The sequence below is a fragment of the Anoplopoma fimbria genome, chromosome 14 (genome assembly GCF_027596085.1).
Source record: "Anoplopoma fimbria isolate UVic2021 breed Golden Eagle Sablefish chromosome 14, Afim_UVic_2022, whole genome shotgun sequence".
NCBI lineage: Eukaryota > Metazoa > Chordata > Actinopteri > Perciformes > Anoplopomatidae > Anoplopoma > Anoplopoma fimbria.
In genome coordinates this window covers 18,676,627-18,682,626 of record NC_072462.1, presented here as the reverse complement: position 1 = coordinate 18,682,626, position 6,000 = coordinate 18,676,627, and positions in this window count along the sequence as shown.

Here is a 6,000-nt window from a genome sequence, read left to right as displayed (position 1 = left end):
CATGTGCAGTTTGTCTGCAGGTGTGCATGCTTGTGCACCCATGTTTTGTGTCAGGTGTGGTCTTTCTTTCTGTTTCCCTCCTCTTATTTAACACACAAATAAGAACTGCTGAGAGGAGGACAAAGAGAGAAACAAAGAGCGCTACAAGAATGAGCACACGGGAGAGTAGGTGAGTAAACAAACAAAAGCTGCTATAAACTGAAAGTGGCAGGCAGAGAATTACACCAAACCTCAAGCAGTGAATGTCCAATCTAATTGGTGGCATAGACGCCAAAAGGAAGCAAGGTTCTCTCTGCCAGCATAGAATTTGATAATCAGAGTAATGTCTGAACACATATCCGGTGAAATTTCCTGTAAAAAAACTGACATTAGCTCACTTTATAACATGCAGGTTTGTGGGGAGCCATGTTCAGGCGCAGGCACTGTAAACTACAAATTAAAGTTGAGCCCAAGAGAGTTTTTTATAAACCTTTATGATGATAAAACATTGACACCGTGCAGCAGGTCAACTCTTATTAAATTAAATGGCCATTTCAGCTCAACCTATCATGGAGGAATATGCAAGGCACCAGGGCTGAATGCATGAAGAGCATTAAGGACAGTAAACACATTAAGCCAGCAACACTAGCGACTGCATTAAGAGAGGACTGAGGGCACATTTGTTCCAAACAGAGACATAGTGGTCTAATTAAGACCAGTGGCCACGAGGCAGAGAGGAATGTAAAATAAGTATCAGACCAGCAAGGCAGAGGGCTTATGAAATATATAGAAAGACAGACACAAACACGGTGAATCGCTACATCTGTCTCATCCTAGACTCTGTTTGCCACTGGGACTACTGCCAGTCTGCTCCCTTCCTTCTTACAATGTCTTAATTAGACCAATGTGTCTCTGTCTGGGTCTGTAGCCAAGGTGCCCTCACCCTGTGTGCAGTCCTCTAGTTGGCGGTCAGACCACATCTGTCAAATCCACTTCAGCTCCCTCCCCCGATATATTCCTTTACCACGCTCTCACCATACAGCAGTATTTCTAAAGACGCACGCTGGAAATCATAAGGTAGATCAACACCGTGTCACATCCTATCAAGGTACGGTCATTTGAGTTAAATCAGTCGACTCTGCAGCAGAAGCTCAATACTTACCCACAAAGAGATTGGACTGAGGATTTAATCATCTTAATGTTCGGCTATTATTATTTTTAATAAACATCAATTGCATTTTGGAATGGAACGTTTCCTCTTCAACACAAACTTCCTTTATTCCCCCCCGCCATCTCCTTAGATGTCTCACTGAATTACGATGCATTCAGGTCCCGTAAAACAAACAAATCACTCTCCGTGCCCTCGTGGTTCTCTCTAACTACTTGCCTGAGTCACTTTCCCACTGCCCTGCAAGCTCTCCTGTTTCAATGTCTACACACACACACACACACACACACACACACACACACACACACACACACACACACACACACACACACACACACACACACACACACACACACACACACACACACACACACACACACACACACACACACACACAATCTATCTCTGCCAGACTGAGTTAATGAAATTGCAAATGCCAGGCAGCAATTTGTCTAGAATCAATCAGTGCAGATGTGCCGAGCTTGATTTGATTACATATAAAATTGTGATTTAATGTTTGGTTGGGGCATTGTGGTTATTATAGTTACCATAGACAGGGGTATGAACAGACAAGACAAAAGTGGCTATTCACATGACTTATTTGTTTTGTTCTTTTGATGGACTATTAGCAATAATGCGTTTGGTAATAAGAATTTAATATTTATAATGTTGTGAGTCTAAAGGCTTTTGGAAGTCTTTTAGCCTTTAGTCTAACTCATCGGATGTAGACTTTGGGTAGTGCAAGGGCACTGACGCCTAAGACTAATGTGATTGGTTTAAAGAAATACAAACAAGCCAGAATGTTTTTTTTCTCCGAGAAACCATAATGATAATGTGTGGAGCCAGACCTTTCTTTTGCGCTGACATTTGTGAGAGCAGTTAGTCTTCTAAAGATCTGAGAAAAATAAACATGATTTCAGTTTAGTTCTTAATGTTTCAACAATAATTGTTTCAGGGTTGTCTTTGGGTTGTGTGCATCTCCCAAAAGGCTTAGAATGGACTCTGTATTTCTGAATGAACTTTGATTTTTCCTCCAGTTTGTGTGTGTGCCAGGATCAACTGGATTGCAGTAATCGGTTTGGTTCTTTTTGATGTAGACTCTCAGTAGTAGGTAAGTGTTGATACCAGATGAGGCGTTCTGATAGTGGACAAGAACTAAGCTCTAACACGTCAGAGTGTTTTACACCGTGGTCACTTACTACGGTGGGAAAAATGATCTGTATTCATCAAACATCAATAAAATAAAAAACTCTTTAATGTTTTTTTTTGGCCTCTAGGGGGCAGCACAACAAGCTGCAAACAAAACATTGACTTGCTTGTCTACGCATCCAGCAGGCAACATTAGCATTCATCTGGATTTGTGTTCAGTCCAACATTCCCTCTCTTTCTAGCTGTGCTCCACTAACATAATAATTAGCAGCTAAATGCTCCACTGTTTTCACCAGCTAGTTGATAACTCCCCACTGACGTCAGGACAGCAGAGTCGCTGCCCATCTTTAGGCGCAGGCTGAAAACTCACCTCTTCAAGAAGTACTACCCTGAGCCTTCCTCGTAGCACTTATTGCATTCGTATTAGTTGTTGCACTTACTGTATTTGTATCAGTTCGCTGCACTTATTGAATTTGTATTTGTTTACTGCACTTATCCTATTCGTAGTAGTTTGTAGCACTTACTATATTCGGATTAGTCTGTTGCAATTATTGTTTTCGTAGTAACTTGCCTCTGCACTATACTTTTGCTCTGGTTTATGCTTTAAGATGCTTGTTTAAGAAAGGAGATGCACTTATGACTTCTGGTGACTAGTAGTTCTCTTGAATACCTATGTTGAATACACTTCCTGTAAGTCGCTTTGGATAAAAGCGTCTGCTAAATGACTGTAATGTAATGTAATGTAATAACTTTGTCTTACTCCATTTACTAGGTTTTCATGTTATATGCTAAAAACACGACACTTACTGCAGATGAATGGAAACAACTGAGAAAGGTGAATCAAAACAGTAAAGTTGTGAGCCAAGAATCCAAAGCAATGAGCTGAAAGATGCTGAAACAGGTGATATGTTCTGTGGGTCTATCAATACAAGACACCACTTTCACATTAAAGTTAAATGTCCTTATGTCCTTTTCTCCAGTTAGCATTAGCTTAACTGCTAGCAAACAGCTCACTGAACCAACTAGGCCTCGGTGTTGTTATGGATTACTGCAGGTACATTTTGACTAAACTACAAGATGTTTGAGTCCTAAACTTTTTAAGGACACCTACCACCTGAAATGACACATTTTAAACCCACGTCTACTCATATCATGAAGCAGACTCCCTCAGCCGTACTCTTTACCACAGACACTTCTCATGTCATTTCTTCACACCAATCACAGCGGCAAAAAATACACTAAAGCTCCCAAAAAGAAGAAATAGAGGTTATGATAACCTTGTTCATCTATTGTCAAGATATACTACCCTCAGTTTGTACTGCCTTTTGCCAGTATATGACAATTAACCCCACAAGAATGTTTTGACCTTATAGGGCATTACCCCTGATTTATAGTGACAGTTACAGCAGAACAACATGCAACCATTTGCCAACTATGATGCTAAATAAATGAGTAAGGGTTCGATATGCTGTGGCAAACAGTGGTCAACTGTATCAATGACCTTTCCGTCATCTGCTTTTGACTTTTGGAATACGTACCAAAAGAGCTGAATGTTACACAGACTTCATACACGCTTAGAAGGAGTTTAAGACCGTATACTTTAGTATTAAAGGGATATGGCTCATCCCACATATAAATCCTTCCCCCTAGACTCTGTCTGCCTCGTACTTATCTATTCTCAGCGGTAGCACACAATTACTTGTTGAAAAATGCCATATAAGGCATCACTCGCCTGCCTTATCGAAGCCACTGCAGCTGTACAGATAAAGGGTAAGAAGTGTCTTTTCACACGCGCAGGATTGGCCAGATGAACTTCTTGCTGAATTTTTGACCCATGCGTCCCACAGTATCAAGGCAAGACATGCTGATAGGAATGAGGAATGCAGAAAGTGTGGTTTATTTTACCTCATCAGTTAACAGTCTAACACATTTGTGCAGTCAAACACCAACATATGGATTGATAATAGTCAAAGCAGTTTTGACTAAACACTCATCTATATGGTACAACATCAAAGGGTCTTAATTTCTATTGATGGTAAGAATTCCCAGCCAAGTTGAAACTGTGCTGTCACTAACAGTTGTGGAAAATGAATATTGTTGTTGTGTTTGTTTTTGCAATTAGAGTAAAATTACTGAACATTATTATCAGCTGATTAAATGGCCGTTATTAGTTGGCTTCGGGATTATAGATTTAAGGTGGTTTGACTCTACTCGCCATCTATTGGTAAAGTGGATCACCATAGGGAGGTTCAAGTAGTCATTTTTATAAGAGCAAAGGAGAAAGTCAGGTGATGTAGCATAAAGAGCGACAAAGTCTGAGTAGAAAAAAGGTCAGGGTGGAAAGATGGGTCAAACAAACACCAGAATGGTTCTATAGTGACACAAAGAGTTAACATATTTAATTACTGTATAACGTCAATTAATAGCCCAGGCTTTTATTTGCTTCAATCGCTGAACTCGATTGGCTAATATTTTGGAAAGGCGTCTATATGGGACAGGCCTTCTTACAAAACCTTGCTAGGCAGAGATGGGAAATCTTCAACCATCTATCAAAATGTTCTTTTAATCCAGTCTGAAAATGACTTGTGTCAAGATAAGGCTATCGGATAACATATCAATTATAATTCATTCATTTCATCTAGCTCAGAGACAGTTAACGACCCTTGTTTTAACTGCTCCCCGCATACAGACACAACACCTCTCTATGTCCTCCACAACAACATAAATTACATGTGACATATCTATACTTAACTTATGTACGTTACTTAAGTTACATTGACAATTATTCATATTTGAACACAAACCACAATCTTTTCTTAAACCTAACCAGGTACTTTTGTTTCAATTCACAACTTTAAGCATGAATTTAAAGCTGTGAACATTTCCCAATGTGTTGGTAGGTGCAGTTCCCCCATTCCACCCAGTCTGAAGTATAACAATGGTAGTGATAACAACTGATAACAACATTTGAAACGGGTGCCATATAAATGAAAGCTAACAGATTCTTTATTTATGTGTTAGTTCTCCCTCTTTGTTATTCATAGAGCAGTTTCTCATTCCTGTAAAATATCGGAGATTACAACTGATTCGTTTTTTATCTGGAACGATGAGAAACTTTGTATTTTTCATGGTCTTTGCCCAAATGTGCTAAATTGATCAATCTGTGATAACACAAGCACAATCTTAGAAAAAAAAAAAAAAAAAAAGGACCAAGTTAACTCTTGCCATCGGGTCCCCTTTGAAAAAAATATGAAAATACACTGAATAATTTAACCTATCATGGTCTTCAGAGAACACTTCATTAAGTACGATAAAGAGTATGAGACAAGCCACATTAAATCACACACAGCAGGGAGCGGTTGCTGCACACTCACAATGAAACTTTCAAGGGTGTTGCAAACACCATCAGCGGCCCCATAATCAGCGATGCAAAAGCAGGTGTTTTGTTTATGACAGCTGGTGGAAAACACCTGCATAGGAAAATTATTTTAAGAACTTGGCACAAAGCAGTCTTTGAAATTAAAAACCTATGGGTGGACCAAATGTTCGTTGCAGAACTTTAAAAAAATCTCCTCCTTTGGTATCACTATGAGAGAACACTTTTAAAGGATGTGAATGACGGTCCGGGTGAGTCATTGTAGCACTACCTGCTTGTTTATTAGGCCTGTTACCCAGGAGTGAGGTCGTATTAAGAAAATCAATGA